The 14,254-nt window shown below is 43.5% G+C and overlaps 1 long non-coding RNA gene across 4 annotated transcripts in view; it reads right to left on the reverse strand.

Moving 5' to 3' along the window:
- Positions 1-911: 911 nt before the first annotated feature.
- Gm36584 overlaps positions 912-14,254 on the reverse strand; it is a 30,459-nt gene continuing 17,116 nt past the window's right edge. For all 4 annotated transcript variants that reach the window (XR_001778202.2, XR_001778198.2, XR_003946820.1 and 1 more), the window contains 2 exons: positions 2,116-2,294; positions 912-1,466 (listed from right to left, as the gene is read on the reverse strand). This is a non-coding gene — a long non-coding RNA (predicted gene, 36584). The remainder of the gene's footprint in view (positions 1,467-2,115; positions 2,295-14,254) is intronic.

Here is a 14,254-nt window from a genome sequence, read left to right on the forward strand (position 1 = left end):
AAGCAAAGGGCACCAGATGTTTATATTTGTCATAAGATTTTCAACTTGACACAAAGCTGGACATGCAGGGAAAGAGAATCTCAGTTGAAGAATTGCTTGCAGCAGATTGGTCTGTGGGCATGTCCATAGGGCATTTCCTTAACTGTTAATCAATGGAGGAGGGGTCCATCCCTGGGCAAGTGAGCCTGGCCTGTATCACAAAGGCAGCTGAGCAAGCCAAGGGAAACAAGCCAGTAAGCAAGTAAGTGGTGTTGCAGTCTGTGGTCTCTGCGTCAGTTTCTGCCCTGCTTTCCTCTATGATTAACTGCCACCTGAAGTGTACGCTGAAATAAACCCTCTTCTCTCCAAGTTGCTTTTGGTCATAGTGTTTATCCCAGCAAGAGAAGCCAAACCAAAATATAAACTTTTATTTATATTGTTAAAGATTCTGTCTTTTCTTTTTTCTTTTCTTTTCTTTTCTTTTCTTTTCTTTTCTTTTCTTTTCTTTCCTTTCCCTTTCTTTCTTTCTTTCTTTCTTTCTTTCTTTCTTTCTTTCTTTCTTTCTTTCTTTCTTTCTTTCTTCTTTCTTTCTTTCTTTCTTTCTTTCTTTCTTTCTTTCTTTCTTTCTTTCTTTCTTTTTTTTTTTCTGAGACAGGAGGGTTTCTCTGTATAGCCCTGGCTGTCCTGGAACTCACTCTGTAGACCAGGCTGGCCTTGAACTCAGAAGTCTGCCTGCCTCTGCCTCCCGAGTGCTGGGATTAAAGGTGTGCGCCACCACTGCCCAGCTGTATTTCTTTTCTTATATGTTTAGTTGTTTGTTTGTTTATATAGATACACATAAACACACACAGACACATACACACACAGACACACACACACACACACTTAAGACATGGTTTCTTTGTGTAGCCCTGGCTCTTCTGGAACTCCCTATGTAGACCAGGCTGGGTTAAAACTCAGAGATCTGCCTGCCTCTGCTTCAAAAGCAGATTCTGTATTACTTAAGCTGAGTTTTCTCATTATTTTGTTTCGTATCTTCTTAATATATATAGTCAACTGTGTATTTAAAATATTTCATGTAAAACAAACACAAAAGATCCAAGTAATCTCTAAACTATTCCATTCCCTTATATTATTGAATTTTCAGAAACAATATAATACTCATTTCAAAAATTTTCCCCAAGGTTTTCCTTCTAGGATTTGATGACCCTCTTTGGATGTGTTTAACTGGTATCTGAGATTGTGCCCTCTGCCAACGATGGCCTTCCAGGCTTTCTTGCATGGTGTATTCTATCATTGCTTAAATCACTGGAGTTAGATAAGATAAAGCAAATGAGAGAAGAGGTTCTGATGAACATGTGCTCCGGGCTTAGCAAAAGGCACAAAAGGAATGGAGAGTCCATGGCTCCTCAGTTGATGAGGGAACAGAGGGAAGGTGCTCCTGGATGAAGGCTGAGAGATGACAAGATTCCTCTCCTTTGCTCCACCTGAAACAGTTAATATCATTAACTGTTAAGTCCTTGTCAGTTATGGCAACAAAGTTAGTCTTTCCTGGGAAACATGAGCCCCTGGCAGTGTACAAATATAACACCATGTTTAACTTCTGAACCCCCCGCCCAAACTTGTCAGCCCAGATGCTTATTTTTTAAAGTCATGCTTTCTAATTTTAATTCAAATCAAGAAGGAGAGAGACACACACAAAAATTGTCTTGGGGCTGGAGAAATACTTCGGCAATTAAGAATACCAATTACTTGTCTAAAGGACACTGGCTAAATTGTCAGCACCTACTTGGTGGCCCACTACCATCTGCAATTGTAGTTCCAGGGCATCTGACACCCTTTTCTGACATCTGAGGGTGACAGCTATACAGGTGGTGCACATACATGCACACATACATACATACAGGCAAACATTCACACATAAAGTAAACCACGGATAAACCTAATTGAAATTTTTGTTAAAACTGTCTTCAGGCAGTGTATGTTTCCAGTCTGTTCTGACTCTTTCTATCCACATGCTCCCGAAGGGGTCCCACATTGTGTTCCTCTGTGCCTCAGGTTCCTTAAAAAGTCATCTGACTAGATGACTGTCATAGACTTGTGGGAATGCTGATATATCCTTATAAACATACTTACTGTTGGCTTGATTTGATTTGCTGGTGGATTGCCTGGTGATGGGTTGATGAATGGATTTTTAATGATATCAAAACAGAGACAGATCTTTCTTAGGTTGTTGCCAGGGCCTGATGAAAAGCCTTGTCAGTGAAGAAAATTGGGGCTCACTCAAGCTTAAGGCCCAAGGCCAGTCTCTCCTTCTGAAAAATAGATAAAAGTCCAGAATTTCAGAACACATCACTAAATTTCACCTCTTTTTCAAAGTTGTTACATATGCTCCTGGGACATAGTACTTGACCCACTTTCGAGAATATCCCTTCACACAAGCTCATTACTGCACTTTCACACTGTACAAGAACCCTCCTTTGCTCTACAAGGCTGGTAAGCTCTAGGCAGTGTGGCTCTGTAATTTTGGCAACCATAAGCACTTACATGGCACCCTGTGCTGCCTAGGGAACTTTGGTTGAACAGAGTGCATTTGTGGGCCACAGAGTCAGCAAAAGCACAAAGAGCAGAATGGTCTATTGCTGTCCAGACAAGAGCCACTGTCTCGTGGTGCCACTTCTCTTACAACTCAGAGAATTCAATGCAGTTTAAAAGTCACTTCCTCTTCCACCACATGAGCCACATATCAAGGGCTCAAGAGACTAGTGGCTCCAGTACTGGATAGGACATATAGATGGTTTCTGTCATCACAGTTACAAGCTTGGTACATTTGGATAGTGCTAGCTCACAGACAACCTGTCTCTTCATTACACACACACACACACACACACACACACACACACACACACACACACACAGAAAGGGGGGAGGGGAGAGAGGTAGTAGCAGTAGCAGCAACAAGAAGAGTCATGGCACTCCAATAGCTAGAGCTTTACCATTACCCCATAACCATGTACTGAGAACAACACTGCTCTCATCAGTGATAATAAAGGAAGTTGAAGGGAAGGCTTTGTTTCCAGAGACTGCTTGGAGAACAAAGTACAAGAGAGGAGACTCGCTGGTAATGATGGCAGGCAGGACTCTATTCCCTTTCCAGACAATTCCTCCCTCATTGTATTCCCAGTGTGCTAGACTTTCATTTTACAAAGGCAGACTCCCTGGTCTCACATGATAAATCATCTTTATTTATTTAAGGCTGAAAAGAAGCCAAAAGCAGACGGTCGGTGAGGAGCATGCTTGTTAACCACAGATGGCCGACAGGAGAGCTCTTTGCAGAGCATATGTGGATCTGCCCAGTCCAGAACATTCTTTGTAGGACAGTATTTGCCAGATATTTTCTAGTATGTTGTGTTTTTGTCCCCGAGGCTTGATCTTAAACTGTATTCATCTATCACTTCACAGAGTTCGACTGTTCAGAGGAAACGCATGAGCACAGAGTTGACAACCTTTTTAGCCAGTCATAACTCTGCTCGGTCCCTGACAAACCTTACTGGCCCCTTACAGAAACAATGAGCAATGGTTACTCTGTAGAGTGTGTAGGATCGGAATGCCTCCAGGGCAATAGCTGGTTCTTGAATAAAGATTCAAGTTGGCTCGTGATCTTTCAGACAGAGGCTTCTATGAATGGAAAATTTTTACTGGAGAGAGATGTCTGAATTGTATACTCAACAGCAAACATTGTAAGCCCAGAGCGGTCACAGTCTGAGGCCAAAAAATACAAGAGAATACCCACAACAGAAAAGGGGAGCGCAGCACTGGAAAGAAAGGCAACCTCATGGAGATGGGAGCAAAATTCCAGTGAGGTTTGGAGAAAGAACTTGTCCGAAGGGAATTAGAAGACACCATAAAGAGCCATGAACTCCACATTAGCATCTTAGCTGAGCTTGCTCCAGGCAGAATGCAAGATGCAAGGTAAGCCCAATCAAGTGGAAGCTAACAGGTGCATCACAGCCAGGCAGGCAGCTTTGAACACAGAGCCCTGCTCTTGCATTCCAGAAATGGTGTTTGTGAAAGCAAATGCCTGAGTGTTTCAGATGCCCCCATATGTGTCAGAAGGCAAGAGTACCGTTATAACACTGAGAATGTCTGCCCAGGTCTTGTGGCTCAGATGCCTCCATATGTGTCAGAAGGCAAGAGTACCGTTATAACACTGAGAATGCCCAGCTCTTGGGAGCTTGAAGAAAACAAGTCGAAAGTTCAAGGCCAACCTGCCCTACATAGTAAGATCCTATATTGTGAAGTGACGGAAGGAGGATGTGAGGAGAGAGAGAAAAATCAACATGAAAAGTAAGCAAAAATTACCAAGGACCAGTGACTGGATTATCAACACGATTCAGTCCTTTCATGGATGCTCAGCCTCCGGGGAGTGAGAAAACAGACATGCCAGTAAATAATTTTGTATTTTACAATGGGAGCCCTGGAGAGGAAGAGCCAGGATCTATGGAGATGGCAAGGACTGTGTTCTGTAGGACTGGAAGGGAAGGGGATCCGAGAAGGCATCCAAGCAATTCTCTTTGTGAGCAGAGTCCTCAGACTACTGGCATCTATACATCTCACACACCAACACCCATGGGATGTTATCTGGAGTCAGTCATGAAGGTTAACTTAGGTGGCTGAGGCAGGCAAACCTCTTGAGCCTTTGAGTTGAAGGGAGCAGGGCCACATAGGCAGACCTCATCTCAAACAAACAAAATACAGGATTAAGATAATATCCAACACAGCTGAGGAAGGGACAGTGAACATTGATCTCATCACTCATTGTTGCGGCTTGGATGAAAATGACCCCATAGGCTCATATATTTGAATGCTTAGTCCAAACTTGCTGGAACTGTTTAAGAGGGATTAAGAGGTGTGACTTCATTGGAGGAGATGTGTCACTGGGGTGAACTTTGAGGTTTCAAAAGCCCATGCCATTCCCAGTTAGCACTCTCTGCCTCCCGCTTGTGGGTCAAGATGTAAGCTTCCAACTACTGTTCCAGTGTTGTGTCTACGTGTCCAGTGCCACCTACTGCCATGCTCCTCACTAAGACGGTCATGTGGACTCTAGCCCTCTGGAACCATGAGTCCCAAATTAAACACTTTCTTTTATATATTGCCTAGGTCATGATGTCTTATCAAAGCATTAAAAAAATAACTGAGATACTTGTGTTTGTTATTTACCATGCATATTTATTACAAAGAACCCACTGGACTTGGGGGGGCAGTCTTGGTGACAGTGAGCATTGAACAGGTATACATGAGCCATCAAGCCTGGGACTGTTCACGGCCACTCAGCATCATTTCCCATAATCATGAAGACTGATGGCAATGCAAATCTCTCCTGTAAAGAATTAATTGTCAAATTATCAAACACATATGATGACATGTGATGGATGGCATCACAAAAAGAGAGTAAGCTACATATGTGTACATTGGGTGGCCAGATAGCTACATTTTATGTTTTTTTTTAAGTTGTAGATTAGTGCTCTATGTGGTAAGTCTCATGGTGGTTATGTGTTCATTTACACAGAAAAAGATCTCCAAAAGAGCTGAAAGACTATCTGTGGCTGGAGAAAGTTAAGTGTTGGACAAGGGTTCTTGCTTGTGACATGTTCCTCTGCTTCATTAGCTGGGTGACAGACTTTTAAAGAATTATTTCTCTCTCTCTCTCTCTCCCCCCTCCCCCCCTCTTCCTCTGTGTGCATGCCTCAGAAGTCAGAAGAAGTTAAATGATACCCCCTGGAGTTACAGTGATAGGAAGCTGTGATCTGTCCTGTGTAGGTGCTGGGAACCAAACCTGGATTTTCTGGCAGAGCAGCAAGCACTCTTACCTACTGAGCCATCTCCCCAGATGGCTTTTGTAATAACAGTAATAATAATAAAAACTTTAAAGCTAATAAAAAGGAGATACTGAAATTAAATCAAGTAAAACTGTTCCCCACCAACTGGCTGAGCTTCTTGGGCCCTACTTGGATAGAGATCTTGGGACATAAGATACTCTCTAGCACTGGTTTTGGCAGCTTTGGTGTCCCTTGGCATTTGACAGCATCAGGTAGGAGAGGCAGCCACGGGCAGAAGAGAATGCAAGCGAGCCTGTTAGTGTTACAGTTCTCAGGTCTCAGGTCTCAGGCATCCCTGATGCACTAAAGCTGCTTAGCAGGCCTATGTTAAGGTTCCCCAGTCCCTGGCAGCAGCAGACACTTCAGCCTTTGCTTCTGCCTGGGCTACTGTACTGGGATTCCCAGCCCACAGTAGGAACCAGTGTCATGGTTCCCAGGGTTCAGAGAGCTTCATAGCTCTCAGGAACTCTGCCGGTTAAGAGGGCAGCAGTGTCTCTCCCACAGTCCTTTGCAGCCTTCTATCCCTCCTCAGCCTCAGCTCTTTCTTCTCTCTGCTTCTGTCTTCCTTCCGGCATTTGTCCTGGCCATCCCTCTGGTCAGCTGCCACTGCATCTGCAGCAGCTCTGCCCCTTTGTCAGCTGCTGCCTTCCCACTTGTGTAACTTAGCCTGTGGCTGCTCAGCTGTCTCTGCCACGGGGGCTTCACAGGTCCTCCCTGCTGATTATTTTCTTGTTACCAACTCAACTCACTCGCTAAATCCAAGCAAGAAATGACCGACTGGGGAGAAACCTTTTATTGTGTCTAAGAGTGCTCCAGGAGCACTGTCTCCCAGCTAAGGGAAAAATGAATGGTGGCAAGCCAAAAAGAAAGAGTGTTCAAACTGATCACGTGCACCTCACACGCATGCAAATGAAGGTTTGCATCACCGCACTTCTGGCTTACAAATGCAGATTTGTCTTTGCACCAGACACCTTAGGCTTCCTGTAAGCCCGCTGCTGGGGGAAGTGCTTGCCCTGGACTCTGGTCAGTCTGAAATTGTAGCCGCATCAGCTAATGTTCACCAAGACTTGTGATAGCAACAATACCTGTTGCAACTGCTCTGGTCAAGGCTGCACCTACAGGAGCCAAGGCAGTCAGCTGCAATTGTGTAGTTTTCTCAAGGGGACCGTGTATGGTGCTTTGAATGAAACTGTTTCCTGCTCCAGCTGCCATGACTCCCTTGCTGCTATGGACTCTCTGGACCGATTTATCACAGCAACAGAAGGGTAGCTAAGACATCTCGGCATGTTTAGAAAGTGTGTCCAGCCTCCTGTTTGTCCCACAGAACTTTTACTCAAAGCAGCCAGGAGAATAAAGGAGAGTCCAGCACCTACAGATTAGGGAGTTAAAGTACCTAAGCCCCTAAAAAGGCCTTTGCTTATTCACTGTATTGTGCGCAATGATAAAAGTCAACTCATCATTGCCTTAAGGGAAAAAGAAAGAAAGAAAAGAAGGAAGGAAGAAAGAAAGAAAGAGAGAGAAATTGAACTTTTGTACACAATAAAGGAAACAAACTGTTGCTAGCTAGATATCTGATAAAGGATTAATATCCCAAGAATACAAAGAATGCTCAAAAAGATAAAACAACAAATCAAACAGACTAATCAAATAACGGGCTAATGAAAATAACAAAAATTCTCAAAGGATGAAGTACAAATGGTATATACACAGATACACACATACAAACACACACACACACATATAATGTTTAATATTGCTAGTCATCAGGGAAATATAAATTGAAACTACACAGATTTTATATCACCCAGACAGAATAGTGGTCAAGAAAAGTATTATCACTGGCAAAGATGTAGGAAAAAAAAAAAAAAAAAGAGAACCCTTATACATTGTTAGTGGGGTTGCAAACTGGTCCAGCCATTATGGAAGTCAGGATGGTGGTTTAAAACAAACAAACAAACAAAAAATAAATAAAATAAAAACTAGATCTACCACATGGGCCAGCTATACAACTCCCAGGTATTTGCCTGAAGCACTTCAACACATCCCAGAGATAGTTTCACATCAATATTTACTACAGTGCTATTCACAGTAGGTAAGCTGTGGAACTGACCTAGTTATCCATCAACAAAAGAATGTCTACTGTACACAATACAAGCTTTTCAACCACAATGAGTAACAAAGTCACATGGGTACAACTGAGGACAATCACATATGAATTAACCCAGTTTCTTAAACACAAATAGTATATGTTTCCTCTCACTTGTGATTTCTAAATTCATATGAAAAATGACAGTTACTTTTTGTGTGTTGCAGTAGAGGGTGCACACACTTCACAGCATGTGTATGGAAGTCAGAGGACAATTTGTAGGAGTTGGGTGTCTTCTTTCACTGTTGGTTCAGAGATGGAACTCAGGCTGTCAGGCTTAGTGACAAGCATCTTTGCCAGCCAAACCATCTTAATGGCCCCGGATTCTCGTTTTATGTAGATATACAAAATCATGAACACACACACACACACACACACACACACACACACACACAGGACATGAAAGTAGAAGAGAAACTAAGTAGGGAACAAAGGAGACTAAACGTGGCGAGGGAAGTAAGAGAGAAGTTTGGGCATGGGGAAAGAAATGAGCATAGTGTATAATATATCAATATGAATATGCCCTTGTATAACACGATTCCATGTGTGATGGGTAAAAGTGAAAAGGTAAAGGAATAAAAAGATTATTTCAGCACTCACTGAAGATCTTGCCATGTTTAGTTATTCCTTTAGCCATGGGCTCCACCATTTGTTTCTACTTCTTAGCTCTGTCTTCTTTTCACCTAGATTTGGTTTTATGTTAGGGACCACTCAAGACGGTGACCAGCAGCACTTAGCTTAAATTTGGCAACTCCAGCAGAAAGAGAGCATTCCTTTTCAGATAGAACCAGCAAAACTCCTAGCGAAGACTTTCATTGGTTCTGTTTGGTAACTGAGTCAAATTCTAAAAAAAAATCATCGTGACTCTAACCAGGCAGGTGTGAGAGTGAAAGCTTGCCTGGGTCATATGGGTATTATGCAGTGTTTCCAAAAGAAAAAATGGGATTTAAAGCTAGAGGGAGCAATGGACACTGGATAGGCAAAATGAGCAAATGTTTCTCCAGCAATAGTCATCTCAGTGGGCGTGAAGATAAAGGATGCAGCCCGGTAGTGGTGGCGCACGCCTTTAATCCCAGCACTTGGGAGGCAGAGGCAGGCAGATTTCTGAGTTCGAGGCCAGCCTGGTTTACAGAGTGAGTTCCAGAACAGCCAGGGCTACACAGAGAAACTGTCTCAAAACAAACAAATAAAGAAGAAGAGGTGAAATCTTCCGGGAAGTGTTTTCTGAGAGCACAAAGAAGCTGTGTTCCAGAGATAAGCTTGTATCTTGTGCTGCAGCTGTACTTTGTAATGTGTAAGAGTCACCAGGTGTTACTGGTTTTGAAGGTATGAAGGGGCCATGAAGAACAGCTGAGGCTTGGCACTGTGAGAGGCCATGGCATAAGGCCATTGGTGAAGGTGTAGCCTCAGTTGCAGTTGATAGCCCAGGACTGAAGGAGTCATACAAAGGATTTGAGGCTTGGTATCATGAAGAGAGCCTATGAGAGGCTATTGGTGAAGCCTAGTTGCAGTGGAAGACCCTAGCGTTTGGGAGATGCCAGTACCATGGGTTGAGCACCAAGAATCGCAGCAGCAATGAAGTGGATCAACCTGAGCTTAGAGTGCTACAGAGGGCAGAGCTGGAGAAGTGATGCTAACCCTTTGAAGGAGCCCATAAGATCATGTGTGGATCCCAGACATTAAAACAAGAAGCTGTAACATTGAAGTTGCCTTGGAGACCTGAAGATGTTAGAGATGCTAGAGCCATGGGCTATCTCTTGAGGAAAGGGAGTGGAACCAGTCCAGGAGAAGTTTGTTGCAGTCAACAAAGATGAAAAAGGAGTTGGGAGATCTGAAGACTACAGATCATCATTTGTCATCAGCCTTGGAGATGCAGAGTTTGGAGTGTGCCCAGCTGGTTTCCTGTCTTGCTTTGGGGATTACAGTTAAGTGATTGGTGAATCTCAGAAGAGACTTTGAACTTTTTACTTTTAGCATTGTTGAGACTGCTGGACTAAATGTATTTTGCATTATGCTATGTTTAAGTATGCCCCCATAGACTCATGTTTGGACAGCTCTGCCCTCTGTAGCACTCTAAGCTCAGGTTGATCCACTTCATTGCTGCTGCTGTTCTTGGTGATCAACCCATGGAACCGGTATCTCCAATACGCTGGGGTCTTCCACTGCAACTAGGCTTCACCAATAGCCTCTCATGACAAGTAGGATGTCATGGTTTGAATATTCTTGACCCAGGGAGTGGTACTATTTGCAGGTGTGGCCTGGTTGGAGTAAGTGTAGCTTTGTTGGAATAGGTATGTCACTATGGGCATGGGCTTCCACTAGCAGCCTTCAGATAAAGATGTAGAACTCTTAGTTCCTCCTGCACCATGCCTGCCTAGATGCGGCCATGCCTCCACCTTGATGATAAGGGATTGAACCTCTGAACCTGTAGGCCAGCCTCAATTAAATGTTGTCCTTTATAAGTCTTGCCTTGGTCATGGTGTGTGTTCACAGCGGTAAAAACCTAAGTAAGACAGTGGCAAAGACTGAGCCACCATCCTTCTTTCAGCCAGTGCTAAATCTCATGTCAGGACCTTAATTATGGATTTGGGGTTCCTGGACGCCTTTACTTGCACAATGGTCACATTGAATACATCTCCCTCCTCTGCTTTCCTCATGAGTGTCTCTTTTAAAAAGTTTATTTATTTATTTATTTATTTATTTATTTATTGCATGTGTGCATATGCACAGGCATGACACATGTATGAAAGCCAGAGAACAACGTATGGTTCCTGGGGTGGAATTCAGGCCACTGTTTGGTGGCAAGTGTTTTTTTACTTATTGAGTCATCTCCACCCCCCTCCTTGTGTCTTTAATAAGTGTATTGATGATACATGGCAAAGGCTAGGTGTCTTGAGACAACCAGAACCTACACTTGGTCCATTAAACAGAATGGTCACTTTTCTATTCCTCTTAAAACTGATCAGAAGGTGATGAAAGGCCCCTTACTTTCACACAGACATGCAGCAATATCTTAAAAGTCAGAGACAGACACTCCCCCCAAAGACAAATGAGTAAACTGAGGGAGCCCCATTTCTGCTCTGTGAAATCTTCCCTAATGGCCACGGCAGCTGAACTGAACGAAGCCCAACTTTGGAGTTCTGCTTCAGCTCCCTGAACCCATCTGTCACCCGAAGAAAAAAAAAGCCAGCACTTATGGCTGAGAGCAAGGCATCTCCAAAGCACCAGGGGACCAGTCTATTCAAAGAACAATGGGGTGAGTACAGCACTAATTAGGGGATCCCAGCATTGGGGCTTTAGCAGCCATGTTTCCCTCTGGGGCCCCTTCTGCTGAGTGTCAAGTGAGTAAGCAAACCCTGTGACAGAAAGCTTTTCCACCATGGCTCATCAGGCTCACCTGGGTAACTGCAGCCCAGTGTGCACACACTGGACCCAGTCCTGGTGTGACCGATGAGCAAAGCAACCGTGGGCCTGTGAACTAGGAAAGTCCCCTAATGGTGCTTGGTAAGGATAGACACAGGAACCAAACCTGAAGGGTCTTATTTAAAAGCTCTAGACTGCGCATTTTCTCTTGTTGCCTCCCCCATCTCTCTCTCTCCATTTCCCTCTTCCTCCCTCACTCCTCCCCCTCCACTGAGTATTCCTATGTGGTGTCATCGTGGTTGCTAGAGTGCCATAGCACATGAGAAGTCAGCGGACCTTGGGTATCTGTCCTTGCCATCCACATTGTTTGAGGTAGGGTCTCATGTTTGACCAGCAGGCCCCAAAATTTCTGGGGATTCTCCCATCTGCTTCCTACCTAATTTTAAGAGCACCAAGATTACAGATATGCACTAGCATGCCTGACTTTCCACGTTTCCTGAGGATTCAAACTCGTAACCTCATGGTTGTGCAGCAAGTGCTTTACCCGCTGAGCCATCTTCTCCACTCAAAAGTCTGTTTGTTTTTTTTTAAATCATCAACAAGATGTATTACTTCAAAACTAGAGGGAACCGGTAATGTGACACACCACGATGAGTCTTTTCTCTCCTGGAAAGAAAGATCCAGTGAGGATCAAGCCTGAGATGAGGTGCTAGGACCTTTTGCAGGGTGCTGCTTATTCCTCAGTCATGGGATACAAAGTCCAAGGGGAAAGATGGTAGGGAATTAAACAACTTAATGTTCTGCTAACCAGCCCTTCAATTAGCTTGACATACAATATAATGAGGCTATTATGAAGCAAGCCCTTCTTAATTGAAAGTGGAAAAAGTTGTTTTATATTTTCAAAACCATCTGTAATGAGCATTATTAATTTTAGAATCAGAATCTTGCAGAAGCATCTGGCTATTTTGAGCCATGAAAAGAGGTGACTGAGTAGACGTGCTCACAGGAGTTTGGCTGGCTCTGTTACCTCTCTGATAGCCTGGATGTGACAACGCATACCTAGCAGAGGTATTGTAGTTTTGCCTGTTTCTAGCTTCATCCACTACTGATCTGTATTTCAGCTCAGAGCCTAGTTAGAAGCAACTCATGTGCAATCTCTTGGTCGGTCTTGTTTTTACTTGCAACCCCATGCAGTTTTCTTCCTGTGGAATACTGAATACCCTACCTTTTTCTTTCCTTCAGCATCTGGGCTCTGCCCAGTCTGTATGTAATTCACCTTTCACGTCTCCCTTCCAATACCTCCACTGAAGACATCTCAGACTTCACTTGAGAGACTAACCGGCTCCATCTCCGGGGTCCTCTAGCCAGGCACTCTGCACTGCCGTCTCCTTCCGGGATAGCAGCATGAATGTGTCCAATCCAGTTTCAATGTTTCCACTTGGTCCTCAAAGCACCTGGCATGGCAGCTTCTGCATTGCAGCTGGCCCTTTATTTACAATGTTTCCATGATTGCTTGAAGGTGACAAGTGAAAAGTACTGAATCCAAGCCCTCTTTCAAGGTTTAGTCTTGATCTTTCTTCATTTTTTTTTTTTCAATGCTGGGTAGCAGGAAGCTTCAGCCTCCAGTGGCTAGGAGGTCACAAAGGAAAGCAGCTACCATCCCAGAATGTTCTGTGTGCCTAAGTTTCCTGGGTTGTGTAGGTTAGTATGTAACAGGTCAAGCATGTCTAATCAGAAATCTGACTCTGAAGTGCTCTGAACTTGGTAACGTTTTGAGAGCTGAAATGACACTCCAAGTGGAAAATCCCAAACATGACCTCATGTGACAGGTTGCAGTCAAAATGCAGGTGAACTACAATGTTGCATAAAATTACCTTTAGGCTGTGTGTATAAAGTGTGTATGAAACACAAGTGAATTTTATGTTTAAGACTTGTCAGTCCTATCCCCCAGGGTATCTCATTATACATATGCAAATAATTTCAAATCTAGAGAAATCTAAAGCAGTTCTCCACCAGCCATTTCACAGAAAAGATACTCAACTTGCATATTCATTTTGAACTTAGAATATTTTCAACTTAGGGGTTTTGGGGTGATGTAACCCCATCTTAAGACAAGGAGTATCTGCACATGAGGAAACAGACTCAGGCATAATCACTTGGCCAAGAATCCCAGGGAGTAAAGGTGGGTGGAAGTCTGTGGGTTCAGCTGTGTGGTATAATCCACGTTGGGTTTCCTGCTAAGTCTGGGTTCTCAGTTGACACATCAGGAAATCTGTATCAGAGACTTACTTTCTATACTTGTGTATTTGGTGTCTAGCCTAGGGGATGTTACATGGATAACTGTTAGAGGTGTAGACTAACCTGCTATGGACCTGGGCAGATTCCCTCCAGCAAACCATCCCTGAGGCTGCCTTTACATGGTATGATCCATTGTTTAAACACTTGGGGACTCTAGCTTCCAGTTGCAGGGCAGACACTGGACTCTCATGTCATATTTACAACAAGAAGAGGATCATGAAATGACCTAGGGAACATCTAAACATGTACATGTCTTAATTTAGCCATAAAGCTGGGGATTTTTAAATCTATGTGAGCCTTTACAATACAGTAGTTATATTTTTATTTTTTATTTTTCTGAGACAGAGTCTTGCTATGCAGTCTAAGCTGGTCTCAAATTCTCTGCATTCCTGCCTCAGCCTCCCAAGTGTTGAGATTACAAGTGTGAGCTACCAGGTAGGTCCAGTTTAATGTAGTTGAGATTCTCATGTATGTATGCATGTATGCATGTATGCATGTATGTATGTATGTATCTATCTATCTTTCATACATATGTACACACACACACACACACACACACACACACACACACACACACACATACACATTA

This window comes from Mus musculus, chromosome 7 (genome assembly GCF_000001635.26).
Source record: "Mus musculus strain C57BL/6J chromosome 7, GRCm38.p6 C57BL/6J".
Classification (NCBI taxonomy): domain Eukaryota; kingdom Metazoa; phylum Chordata; class Mammalia; order Rodentia; family Muridae; genus Mus; species Mus musculus.